Source organism: Aquarana catesbeiana, linkage group LG01 (assembly GCF_042186555.1).
Source record: "Aquarana catesbeiana isolate 2022-GZ linkage group LG01, ASM4218655v1, whole genome shotgun sequence".
Classification (NCBI taxonomy): domain Eukaryota; kingdom Metazoa; phylum Chordata; class Amphibia; order Anura; family Ranidae; genus Aquarana; species Aquarana catesbeiana.
Window position 1 is genome coordinate 573,247,066 of NC_133324.1, and position 14,774 is coordinate 573,261,839.

Sequence of the window (14,774 nt, forward strand, 5' to 3'; positions counted from 1 at the left end):
AATATTCTCGAAAGATTACTATTATGGGAATTCCCCAATCAGCTGAGCAAAAGGAGTGGCCATAGGGTTTGCCAGAGGTGTACGATTTGACCTAGACGAGAGAAAGGTAGACCCTGAAGGGCGATATTTATTTTTGAGAGGAAAATTAAACGGAGTAGAGTGCACCCTGGCAAACATTTATGGCCGAAATAAAAACTCCATTGGCTATTTATTGAAGTCAACGGCTGATCTAATGGAATTCAGGAAGGGGGTGTAATAATGGGGGGTGATTTCAATTTCTGCTTGGAACCAAAGGAGGATAGTACGTCACATGCACAGGGGACTGGAATGAGATGGAGGAACAAATTAAAACAGAAATTGCACCAATACCAACTGGTAGATGTTTGGAGGTTACAGCACCCCAAAGTAAGAGACTATACATTCCACTCCCCTGTCCATGTGTCATACTTTAGATTGGATTTCTTTCTGATAGAGCACAGGTTTTTAGAGGCAGTTGTTAGCACAAATATCGGTATAACGACTTTCTTTGACCACTCGCCGGTGACGGTACAACTAAAGATAGGAGAGCTAAACAAAAGAAGTAACATGTGGAGAATAAATGAGGAACTTTTGCATGATAAAGTAATAGAAGAATGAATGAAAAAAGAACTAGAGATGTATTTTAAAGAAAATAATACGGAAGGGGTATCTGAAACGACGGTGTGGGAAGCCCATAAGGCCTATATAAGAGGCATTATGATAAAAGAGGGGGCGGAGAAGAGAAAGAGCATTAGAGAGAACACAAGAGTCTTGAGCAAAGAAATTAACACACTAGAACAGCTCTATAAGAACAAGAACGATAGCGAAATTTTGCTAAAACTCAGCCGTAAAAGGGAGGAGATGAGAGAACTCATAGAGCAAGAAACAAGGACGACTTATAACAGAGTAAAGAGAGAAAGGTACCTACATGGGAATAAACCCGGGAAACATCTAGTGCAGGCTCTATCGAAAAAAAAATCAGCAAATTATATAGACAAAATACAAACAGGTAATGGGGAATTTGCACATAAAACAGTAGAAATTGCCAGGAAGTTTCAAGAGTACTATGAGAGTCTATAAGCCATTAATAAATTAGGTACCAAAGAAGAGGCCGAGCAGAAACAGGTAAAAATAAAAGCCTATCTGAGAGAGAGCGGCTTAGAGAGAATTTCAGAGGAGCAAATTAGTCAGTTAGAGGCCCCTATTTCTGAGGAAGAAATAATAAAAACCGTAAAATAAACACCGGTGGGGAAAAGCCCCGGGCCAGATGGCCTGACGATTCTCTATTATAGAAAGTTCAAAGACATCCTGATTCCAAAAATGTGCTCCTACATGAATGGGATAGGGGAGAAGTGGGAACTACGTAGAGAAGCTCTGGAGGCCACAATTGTTGTCATCCCAAAAGAAGGGAAAGATGAAATGCTATGCTCAAGCTATAGACCTATCTCTCTGCTAAATCTGGATACCAAAATATACGCAAAAATTCTTGCTGATAGGTTGAAAAAAATAATGCAAAATATAATACACCCAGATCAGGTAGGTTTTATTCCCAGGAGGGAGGGGAGAGATAATGGAACCAGAACCCTGTTAGCAATACAGGAGATGAAGGACGGTGGGGCCCCAGGACTACTCCTGTCGATTGATGCTGAGAAAGCATTCGACAGGGTAGACTGGGGCCTCATGCAGGGTACGTGGGAAGAAACAGGATTAGGTGTGAAAATGATAAAACGCATAAAGGCCCTATGCAATAGACCTACAGCAAGGGTAAAGATAAATGGGATAGTATCAGCACCGTTTGAAATGCTCAACGAAACGAAACAGGGGTGCCCACTGTCCCCCCTGCTGTTCATGCTGGCGCTGGAACCACTACTAACTAGGATAAGACAGAATCCAGATATAAGGGGGATAAAGGTGGGGGAGGAAACCCATAAGTTAGCGGCTTACGCGGACGACATTCTGTTCTACGTAACCGGCCCAAGGATATCTCTGCCAAATTTAATGAAAACCTTAAAAGAGTATGGTGAGGTTTCAAACTTTAAGATAAACCCATCGAAGTCCAGGACCCTAATTTTCAACATACCAAAAAAGGAAGAACTTATACTCCAAAAAAACTTTTCATTTGTATGGGGTAAAAAAGAAATGAAGTACTTAGGGGTCAAGATAACTAAAACTAGCGTAAGCTTATATCAAGCAAATTTTCTCCCTTTACTGGACGAGATTAAAACAGAGTTAAATAGAATAATAACAGGAAACCTATCTTGGGGGGGAAGAATTCATATTTTTAAAATGGTTATCCTCCCCAAAATCATATACAAAATGCAGATGCTACCGATTCCACTCCTGGAGGCCTTTTTCAAAACAATACAAAAGCTATTCCTAAGATTCATATGGAGAAGGAAAAAAGCAAGAATAAGTATGACACAGTTAATTAAAGAAAGGGTAAGAGGGGGTTGGGGTGCACCAGATGTTAGAAATTATTATAATGCCGTAATATTGTCAGGGATAGTAGAATGGGCAAAAGAAAATAGAGAAAAGAGATGGGTTAAGATGGAAAGCACAATAAGCACAGTTAATTTAGGTAAATAATTTGGATTCCAACTGAGAGACATCACGGACCAAGGTAAAATTTACACCTACCACGACTTAAAGGGTAAACGGGAGTGGAGATCGATAGATGAATGGCAGTACAATACAGAGTCTCTGCCCCAGCCAATAAGAACGGAGGCAAATTTGGTCCCCTTAGAGAAAATCTGCGTCGATAGGGGAAAGAGGAGGGTGATCTCAAGGATATATAGAGTACTTATGGAAAAGATAGGGCCGGAGATACCACCATATTTTGAAAAATGGGAGAACGAACTCGGAACATCCCTGAAAAAAGAAGAGATCAGACAAATATTGTGCCGGGTATATGTCACCACAGTAAATAGTAATATGATAGAAATAAACTATAAATGTTTAGCCAGATGGCATATCACCCCTGATAAAGCACATAAATATCAAGATGAAAAGTCGCAATACTGCTGGCGAGGGTGCAAAGAAATCGGGACGACGGCCCATATATGGTGGCAATGCCCGGAAATGAAAAAATACTGGGACGAGGTAAGGCAAATAATCGGGGAAATAACTAACATAACGCTCCCAGACGACCCGTGGGGTTGTCTATTTCACGGGATAAACATGCCAACCAAACAATATCTGAGAAGCCTATTGCCGCCACTTTTAAAGGCAGCTAAAAGTCTTATACCTAGACATTGGAAGGAACCGATAAGACCCACAATGAGGAACTGGTGCAATAAAGTAAATGAGATTCAAAATCTAGAGTATCTAAGGTTTAGTGATGGTGAAGGTCTGGAAGCTTACGAGGAAAAATGGCAGGAATGGAATAAATACAAACTAACAATGAGATACGCCGAAGTCATGGGAGCATAGGAACGAGAGTAGAAAGGGAGCAGAAGAAAAACATCAGTAACCAATAAGTGGAATACAGAAGAGTAATCGAGTGAAAGGACCGGAAATGTGATTGGTAGATAGGGGGGTTGGGGGCTGGATGAATAAGACTTAGCGTTGGTACGGGGAAATAAATGTATTTACATATACGACATCAATTTTTAAAATATAAACAAAAGGGGGAAAGGGGAGATTGCATAATAAATAAATAAATAAATAAATAAATAAATAAAGAGCTACTATGATGTGATTTGAGTGGGGAATAGAATGAACTGACAAGGTGAATTAAGTACCCCAAAAGAACTGAAGTAGCAAAAAAAAAGAAGAAAAAAAAAAAGGTGATGGTTAGGTACAAATCAATCTATCAGTAGAGGAAGATACTGGCTGTGTAATCAGGGAAAATAGTGTTTATTATTATTATTATTATACAGGATTTATATAGCGCCAACAGTTTACGTAGCCCTTTACAACTTATTGACATTGCCTGCATTGGAGAAGCATGTAACTACAGAGGTGGATAGGAGCAATCTCCTGGAGTGAGAGGACAGGTGCAGGGTGTGTGTTAATGAGATCAGCTGCTGAACTACTTCCTTCTAATGGTTTTCACATCTCAAAGGATGAATACCAGGAAATAATGGAGTAGTTATCTATAGGAGACACTGGAGACTGAGGTAAAGCCTGCTCTAGAATATAGAGAAAGCTTTTTCTTTTCTGCAACAGTAAATTCATAGTATATTGATACATAGGGAAGCTGGAATTTATAAAAAAAAGGGGAACATGGCCTTTAAAGAGCTGGAGGGTGCACTTTGGCATCCTCACCTTGGGTGCTAGAGAACATGCCTCAGTAGAAAATGGCCACAAAGGTTTAAAAAATTTGTGGTTATAAAAACTATCAGTGGTATAATGAGGTCATTAAAGCTTCCTTTCAATTGTTCTTTTCACAATTTATTATTACATGAGTAATGCATAACACAAAGAGCAATGTTTAATATTCATTCATACAAAATATAGGAAAGGTGATAATATAAAAAAACTAATAAATAAAACAAGAAAATAAGACATTATTTTGTTGGATAGGTGACCTTTATTAGCAGTTTCTGATAGACAGTTTAGGTTCAATATGTTTCAACAAACAAATATATGAACAGGACAAGATGCCTATCAGAAGGCAATCTGGAGTAATAAATTCAAATTATACAAAGAAAATATAAAGCATTCTGTGTAGCTCATATAGGTAACCTGAGGGTAAATAATTGCATTAAGTTTTCAAATATTGTACTAACATTCGTGTACGTGCAACCTCCGTCGGCCTGGACGCCCCTGTGGGAACCTACTGCGCCCAAAGGTCAAGGAAGTTAATGAGTGTGGACAGAGCATAGATGGTATGTCTGTACAAAGGTGTTAACATATTTTCAAGTCCCATGACTGTTAGAAATGTGCACATTTAGGGACCAGAATACATACGATTTCCTGGTATGGTTGCACGTAGCCAAACAGTTACATGTTGGGAAGAAATAGAAACGATAGAAAGAGAGAAGGGGGGTGAAGATTGAAGGGAGGGGAGGTCACAGTAGGTAGTAGGGGGAAATGGGGGGGGTAGAGAGAGACAGCGAGCCCCACTTTGATGAGGTGTTGCCAAGCTAAGATGTGAGAATCTAGTTTTGGCGTTAGTCTGTGTTTCAAGACATAGCCGCCGCTGAGATTCTGTGTTTCAGTTTATCAGAGGTAGAGTAATGCTTCCAAACACTCCAGATAAATGAAAATTTTGCTTGCTTATCTAGGGGTTTAGCTTGCATCTCCTCCATAAGCATGATGTCATTTATCTCACTCACCCATTCTATAAGGGACGGGGAGGAGGTGGTTTTTCAGTGTCTAGGGATAAGTTGTCTACCTGCACTGAGGAAGAATTTTAGGAGATTGTGCTTTTGAGATTTAACAGTGCCAGGTAGTATGGAAAGAAGGGCAATGAAAGGGGAGGGAGTGAGAGGCTTGTCATATATTTCTGTATAGATTTGGAAGATCTGCGCCCAAAATAGCTGGATCATATCACATTCCCACCAGATGTGGCTGTATAATGGGGTAAGAGGGCTCGGTTCTGTGGATAGCGAGTAGCTCTACTTTTTACAGTACCAGATTGCTAATGCATCCCTAGTAAGGGGAGACAGTGTTGTAACAGATTTGTATGTCCGATCATGTCCCCAGAGCAGTGTGGATGGGAGGGCAATTGGTAAAGCTTGAAATAAATCCAAAAGTTTGGGGAGTATGTCCATTTTTGTGTGCATGCGACCAAACCATGACATTGGTAGGTCCATTCTGCCTTCCGCGAGGTGTCAGAGTTTTGTAAGTAATGGGCTATAATTAAGTGAGTATATATCTGTGGTATGCTTTGGTATGACTGTTCCAAGGTATGATATGGATTTTGATTGCCATTGAAAGGAGAAATTGGATTTTACGGAAGAAAGGGTAGATTGTGTTACGGAGAGGTTTAGAGCTTCTGTTTTGGATATGTTCAACTTATAGTTGCTAAAGCGGTCAAACCGGTGGATCTCTGCTAGTATGGATGGGCTGGTGATATGAGGTTAAGTCACATAAAGGAGGAGGTCGTCTGCATATAGGGAGAGTTTGCATTGAGAGGAGGGGGTTTGTATGCCATGTATGTTTGGGTTTGCTCTAATGGCTTGGGCTAGGTGTTCGATTATTAGGGCGAACAGGAGTGGGGAAAGGGGGCAGCCCTGCCTGATGCCATTAGAGATCCTAAGTTGTTCTGATTGGGTGCCATTTACTAAAATCGTGGCAGTGGGGTTGGAATAAAGGGACATGATACGTGAGAACATGTTTGGGCCTAATCCTATCTGGGAGAGGGTATTTTGGAAAAAGGGCCAGCTGACCCTATCAAAGGGCTTCTCTGCATCACAGGAGAGAAGGCAGGTTGGTATGTGATTGCGTTGGGCGTATGCTATAAGGTTTATAGTCTTGGTAATGTTGTCCCTGGCTTCACCTCCAGTTACAAAGCCCACCTAGTCTCCATGAATTATTCCGGGTAGTAGGGGTGAGAGGCGATTTGCTAGAATTTTGGCGAATAGTTTTAAGTCAATGTTTACAAGGGATATCGGTCTATAGTTGGGGCATAAAGAGGGGTCCTTACCGGGCTTCGGGATAACTACTATTTGGGCTTGGAGTAGGGTGGAAGAGGGAGTGATGGTACCGTCTATGGCGTTGAATGCTTTCGCTAGGAGGGGAGCCAGCAATAGCGGAAATGTCTTATAAAAACGTGGGGAGAAGCCGTCTGGGCCTGGACTCTTTCCGTTCTTAAGGCCTTTTATGGCAAGTTGAAATTCAGCTTCGGACAGGGGAGAATCCAAGTCCTCCACGTCAGAAGCTGGAATGTTAGGAAGTGCCATTTCCTGGATGTATGAGAGTAGTGCCCCGTACACACGGTCGGATTTTCCGATGGAAAATGTCCGATCGGAGCGTGTTGTCGGAAATTCCGACCGTGTGTGGGCTCCATCGGACATTTTCCATTGGATTTTCCGACACACAAAGTTGGAGAGCAGGAGATTACATTTTCCGACAACAAAATCCGTTGTCGGAAATTCCGATCGTGTGTACACAAATCAGACGGACAAAGTGCCACGCATGCTCAGAATAAATAAAGAGATGAAAGCTATTGGCCACTGCCCCGTTTATAGTCCCGACATACGTGTTTTACGTCACCGCGTTCAGAACGATCGGATTTTCCGACAACTTTGTGTGACCGTGTGTATGCAAGACAAGTTTGAGCCAACATCCGTCGGAAAAAATCCATGGATTTTGTTGTCGGAATGTCCGAACAAAGTCCGACCGTGTGTACGCCCTATAAGTCTTTCATAGTTTTGCGTGTGTGGGGTGAAGATAGGGTTGACTGGGGAGCGAGATTGTATAAGGTTGAATAGTATTGGCGAAATTCTTCGGCAATAGCTGAGTTGGTTAGTATTTTGCCTTTAGTAGGGGAGTTGATAAAGGTGAGAGGTTTCCGAGATTGTCGAGGTTGGAGTGTATTTGCAAGGTGTCTGCCACATTTATTGGCTTGTGAGTAGTGGACAAATCACCCCTTATACTGTGCAAGCATAGAGCGTTCTGTGAAGATCTGAAGGAGGTCCCTTCTGGCATTGTTCAGTTCTAATTGTACTGCAGGGTCAGGAGTCCGTTTATGGGACTCTTCCGAGGAGGCTATAGTGTTGAGGAGGCGTGATATGCGTGCGCGTTTAAGTCGGGATCCATGTAGTATGAATTTGCCCCTGAGGACGCATTTAAAGCGGGATTCCACTGTCTCTGAGTTTTTGTTTTTTTTGGCACAATGACAAATATTAAGATATAAGAATAAGTAACTCACGTATTCCAATTCTAAAGACCTTTGCTGTCCGTTTTCTCCACAAATATAAACTTATATAATAGGATCATGACGGTATTCATCTTGCCTGTGGGCATGTGAAGCCCACAGGCATGCTCTTCCGGGATACGGTGCTGCTGATCGACCAGCATGCACCGCCCGTTCTATTCAGGATCCCACGCATGCGCAGTAGAGAGAAATCGGAGCGCCGTCAACAGCTCCGGTTGCCATCCCAACGAGCGGCGTCGTAGGAAGTCCCGCCCCGTTGTGATGGCAACGTAGATAACTAAAAAATAAAGGAGGATAAATGAGCGAGACATAGAGGAGAGAGCGGCGCTGGAGTTAGAGGAAAGGTAAGTATAACAATCTCTTTTCTAATCCTGCTAACATCGTATTTTATAATTTGCATTCTCTTTGGGCACAAACATTTATATTCTAACAAATATCTGCCTTCTGTTATTTAATTTTTTTAGCACAAATATATATATCTAGATCTCTCTCTCTCTCTCTCTCTCTCTCTCTCTCTCTCTCTCTCTCTCTCTCTCTCTCTCTCTCTCTCTCTATATATATATATATATATATATATGTGTGTGTGTGTATATATATATATATATATATATATATATGTATGTATATGTATATATATATATGTGAGAGAGAGAGAGAGAGAGTGTTTTACAATATTTATAAACAGATTTTTATTTTAAGATAATTTTTATTATTTTTTTTGGGTGATAGACACAGTCTACTTATTTATTTTAAGAATGGTAATGATTTTTTTTTTTAGAAAAGTATTTTACTTTTTTTAATATATCTTGACCTTTTTTATTGTCAACATAATGCTTATCTCTATTGTGTTATCAAAGTGGCATACAAAGACTTTTCTAAAAAAAGGTGGTTGTATTATTTTATCAATAGTGTTATGTATGCAAAAACATCGGAACAATATACATATATTTAGGGATAAATTGCGAGATAGTGAGAGATATAGATGTATCTCTAAACAAAAATTTGATTTATTTAAATTTTCTGTGAAATTTTAAATCCAAAATACAATTTAAATTTTTTTTTTACAGAGTTTCTATCGTTCGAGAATATTTAAAAGTAATATTTTTGGATCCCTTTAGTTTAATCGACTGACATGGTAAGTAAAATATTTATAATATATTTAATTTTTTTAACTTATTTATAAAAAATTTTTTCAAATTTCAATATCAACCTAATCAACTATAAATTATTATTTATTACTTGTTTAGGACAATCCTGCTGTTGAAGAATCTTCAACCCTAGAAAATCCAATGCCATTGACTCAGGAAGAAAAAGTAAGTCTAATTTATATGTAATGCAGTTCATCAACACATATGTGTGTATTTCTTTGTGATTTCTATGGTTGTATATTTACATATACATACACACACACACACACTCACACAAAAAAATATACATGAAAATCTCACTTACCGTATTTATCGGCGTATAACACGCACCGGCGTATAACACGCACCCCAATTTAGGAGGGAATTTTAAGGAAATAAAAACTTTTAGGAGGGAAGTTGAAGGAAAAAAAACTTACATTTAAATGCCCATCATTGCAGCCTTCTCAGTGCAGCCTTGTCAGTGCAGCCTTCCCCAGTGCAGCCATGTCAGTGCAGCCATGTCAGTGCAGCCTTCCCCAGTGCAGCCTTGTCAGTGCAGCCTTGTCAGTGCAGCCTTCCCCAGTGCAGCCTTCCCCAGTGCAGCCTTCCCCAATGCAGCCTTGCATCCTGTGACCCCTGCCATCCTGTCTTTCAAAATCGCCGACCGCGATTTGAAAATGGCGCCGCCGGCGCCGAAATACACAGAGCCAGTCCTCGGCTCTTCTCGGCAGCTCTCGCTTACTTTTGGCTCCACTCGTAGTCCCAAGCGGAGCTAAACGAACCTAGCCGAGTACACTCGGCTAGGTTCGGGCGGCGCTCGAGTGAAGACGAAAGTGGCCGAGAAGAGCCGAGGACCGGCACTGTGTATTTCGGCGCCGGCGGCGCCATTTTCAAATCGCGGTCGGTGATTTTGAAAATCTGACAGCTCCGGATCGCAGGGGATCGGCGTATAACACGCACCCGCGATTTTCCCCTGATTTAAGGGGAAAAAAGTGCGTGTTATACGCCGATAAATACGGTAAATACGGTATATCAAAAGAGATATATATATATATATATATATATATATATATATATTGCCACTCAGTCAATGCCCAGCAGTGACCTTCAGTGCTAACCATCGCTGACACCTCAATTTGACCACCAGTTGCACGTAACAGTGCACACCATTTCTGACTGTCAGTGCTCACCAATGCGGTATTATCAGTTCCTCTCAGTGCAGGCCATCGGTGCCCATCAGTCCCGCCTTATTGTTGACAATCAATGCATTATTTTAGTATACATCATCAAAGCCTCTGCACATCACATAACTGATGATCAAAACATGCTTGTTTGCTAAATGTTCAAAATAAATAAATGTAATTAATACAAAAATAAATTATTCTAAAATAATTTTTTGTTTTGATTATTTACTCATAGCGAAGATTGCTTATATCTGGGCTAGGTATCCAGCACAAGAAAATGATGCGGCTTTCCCAAATAATCCCACCATATCCTCGACTAGCGATGGATCTTCAACAGAAGACACTGAAGTAACCGAAACAGAAAGAATAGGCAATACCAATTGGTGTTCGTGTGAAAGGTGCATAAAAATGCCCACACAAGTTGAGTCGATCTGTTGCCGTGAAGTTGATGCGGTTGATGCTTGCATACCAGAGGGACATCAATGCATTACGCAGGCAGATACATTTCTTTTGCGAATTGTGCACCATGAACATGTGAGGATAGCGAATATCGCGATTCATCTGGATAATATCCCGATTGTAGATGCCAATAACAACAGGTCATTAGATCTTTCATGTATTTTTTCTCTTTTGAAATATAGATTATTTAGAGTAAATCCGTAAGCTGATAATATTTATATTTATGAATTTCATGACTTTTTTTTTAAATATTTTTTTTTAGATAATAATTTTACATGTTTGTTTTATTTATTCCAGGAGATTACGTAAAACAGCATATCGAATGTTCATCGCTTGGATTTATGGGATTTTAGGAAAGGGAAACAGAAGGGTTATACCTTCTTGTGCTGTTAATGCAGTGAGACATGTTTTTCCTAATCCAAATGGATCATATGTTGGATTTCTTTACTCAAATGATTATGATGCTTCTGAAATGGCTTTCTATTAAATAAAAAAATAAATCAATTTTATGGTTAATTTTAAAGTTTTGTGTATTTTTGTTTATTTTCTTATTATTAAATAAAAGTTTATTCTATAAATAATTAGTGTGTGCTTTATTTACTGCTAATGTTTATTCATTTTCTTGATATTTTTGTTATAAAAAAAAATTAAATTTATTAATAACATTTTTCGATTTAGTGCAAATAAACAAATTGTATATACTGATTTTAAAAAAATATATATCCAAGTTCAATGTGCAAACATTATAAACCAATTTATTTTTCAACCATCGATAACATTTAAAACCATAAACTTTAATAAAATCATAAAAATGTATGTACCGTTGATAAAAAAACACATAAAAAAAAAAAAAAAAAAAAAAAAAAAGATATCTTAAACAATGGGAAATCGTGTTCTGTGCTTTGCTATTGCAGCACTGGTTTCCGGCCTTTCTTCTGTGGCAATGTTTTTTGGAAATAGCACATTTTCAGATTTCCATGTACTAATCAAGGTTCCCTCTATGATAGCCATCATGTTACCTAAAATAGTTTTGGAATGTTCATTAGACATGTTTTCGTACACGTTTCTAACTATCCATTTTTTCCGTCCTCTAGGGAATTCTAAATTTTTCCGCTCCACTTGAAACACCTCACCACTGTCATCAATTTTTTTTACTGTTGCAAGTTTTCTTCCAACATTGAAGTTGTGTTGCAATGCAGCCAATCGGGTTCTAGCCTCCATGGAATCATATTTATAATGAATCCTCTTAGGTCGATATTTGAGCATCATGCTGTGGTATGTCTCAATAGTACCAGTTTGGCAGAAATATGTCAGATGCTTTAGATCTTTATCTATTTGAAGGTCCATTATAATTGTAGATAATGAATCGAATGCAGGTGTGTTTTTTTTTAGCCATGGAATCTTTGGACAATGAATACTGAGATCATCATGTAGGCAATGATGTTGCATTTCTCCAACTGTCCACGTATGTTCATTTACTATATGATGTAGCAGAGATTCCCATCGATTTTTGAAAACATCCTCTTTTCCATCACAATTTCTGCTACACCAATAGAAATGGGTCAATATGGCTCCAATCCACGGTTTAATTGGACGAAAAACTTTTTTTTTGGAGATTTACATCAATTTCCTTTTTAAATTTTTAACGTAATGCCAAATATCAAATTGATGATTTATTTTTTCATATTTTGCTGTAGTCAATAGTTTCCGAATTCCCGTGTGCCTATCAGTGCCTACAAACTGAACATCAAATCCATTTTCCAGTATTCTGTCCAGACTTTTGGTAAAGGCCAATTTTTCCATGGCAACCGAGGATGTTGTTTGGGACACCTGCACCAATTCAAAATCCACAATTTTTTTAGAATAGATATCCATAAACGTATATGTGGTGTATTTAGCACAAAACCCGGGGCTGTCACATTGTCCATCCCCGATGAGGAATAACAAGGTTCCTGTCAATTCCTCTTTCACTTTTTGACAATTTTCCTTCCAGCTGTAATCAATGGAAGGATAAATATACTTTTTTTTGGCTAGGTTATAGGACGATTTTCCAAACATCACTATTCCACTTAGATTAAACATTTCTTTAACCTTTAGAAAGCTTCCACCTGACAAACAAATTGCGCCTGCAAGTAAAATATTGCCTGCAGCGTAATTTTTTATCTTTGGCTGGCTTTCCCAAAGTTTCAAGCGATGTGATGCAGTACAGGTAGAAAAGACAGACAGCATTGTAACAACTATTTTCTTTTCAAGTGTCTTAATTTTAGAAAAGCATGTCTGGTCGGGACATTGCATTTGAAAAAGCAATGTATCGAGACAAGTTTCGAATACAATAAATTTTTGTTCGTTAACCAAGTTAACAGGATCATTAATTGTTTCTACGGTTTGTGTATCAATTACACTCTCATTTAACGTGTAGTCACTTTTTTGAGGGGTGTCAAAATCAGATAAGTGAAAACTTGTGTTTTCTTCATATGCCAGTTTTCTTTTTTTGACAGTGATTGGACTTTCGATATCAGTAGCAGGAATTGCCTTTTCTTTATTTCCAGTTTGTGATGGAATATCAAATACTGTAGGTGATAGTGGGAGCAATGGATCCAAATCTTCTGTATCAGTAGTTTCAAAAATGTTTGAAGATCGGAGACTTTTAGATTTGGAATGAAAGTCTGGTGTTGAGGCATCAAGTGGTCGCATTAACTCTTGCTCAAAATACGAATGATCTAAATTGACTAATCTTTCGTCCGCTATTTTAATGTATGTTTCATCGGATTCAAAAGCTGGAAAATCAAACATGCCTGTTTGCGTACCCACATCATTCATTGTCACTGTATTAGATTCTTTTTTCTTATGACAGTCACAGTTGCATGTTTTTTGGTAAAATGAAGCAGATGTTGAACTGGCCGACATCATTAACTCTTTCCGAGCTATTTTTGACAGTCTATTTTCCCATTTTTCTTCATAACTTTTGGATGTTGTTGGTATGGCTGTAAAAATAGTCGGTATTGATCCTGTTTTTAATTTTCTTCTTGTTCCCTCAATATTAAAACAATCTGATGCGAAATGTTGGGAACATATGCGAAAAGAATCTCCTCTTTTGTCTGCCAATATCAGTGCAGAAAACTTATCAATCAAAGAATGTTCCATGCCTGTGTGCTCCAACCAAATTTTGATTTCATTGCAATCTTTTGGGAAACGATACAATGTAATATTTGCTGGACTAGATAATTTACCACTATAATGGCAGCAATTCGGTACAAAGCAGCTCGGCATTTCTAGGAATACAAAAGTAGAAAAATATTATTTTTATTTAGAATATATAAAACCATTTTCAATTATATCCAATATTAAAAAAAATGTATATATATATATATATATATATATATATATATATATATATAATTATTGATATATAGAAATTAGATAGATAGATAGATAGATAGATAGATAGATAGATAGATAGATAGATAGATAGATAGATAGATAGATAGATAGATAGATAGATAGACAGACAAACACACATACATAGATTTATGTAAAATATATCTATTTATCTATTCCTACATACACACAAAAAAATACATATATATACACAAATAACATACTTATACGTAAACACACACAAACACACTGACAAACGTTTACAAACAAACACATAAAAAAAACAAAAATATATTACCTTTTTTGATGTCTAATTTTGAATAAGTATAAAAGGAATTATACACGCTCCAAATTTTCATATTACCGTGACAAATTAGAATTATGTAATAAAACTGTTAATGGTCAATTTTTGGGTTTGATTATAAAATATTTATGTAAAATATATATATTTCTATAATATTATTTTTTTAAAATCTATATAGGTTTTAACTCAAAAGTGTATATATTGTCTAATTTATTTTTTGTTGTTATTATATATCGAAGTTAAAATAATAATTCTTGTGTTAAATTATATTTAAAAATTTTAAATAACGGTATAATGTCAAAGCAAAATAAATAACAACTTATAAAATAAATTAACATGTAAATATGAACATATGAACATAAAAAGACATATAAAAATACAAACAAACACTATATATGATAAATTAAAGTATATTTTATTAATTTTTAAATGCAATATATTTATATTTATTAATTCAATAACAATAACAAGATTTAAAA

At 37.6% G+C, this 14,774-nt stretch overlaps 1 long non-coding RNA gene across 1 annotated transcript; it reads left to right on the top strand.

Annotated features, from left to right (window-relative positions):
- The first annotated feature begins 8,909 nt into the window (after window positions 1-8,909).
- On the top strand, window positions 8,910-10,754 carry LOC141106561 (uncharacterized). Its single transcript, XR_012235741.1, has 3 exons — window positions 8,910-8,978; window positions 9,091-9,156; window positions 10,390-10,754. It is a non-coding gene; the product is annotated as an uncharacterized lncRNA (long non-coding RNA).
- The last annotated feature ends 4,020 nt before the right edge of the window (window positions 10,755-14,774 follow it).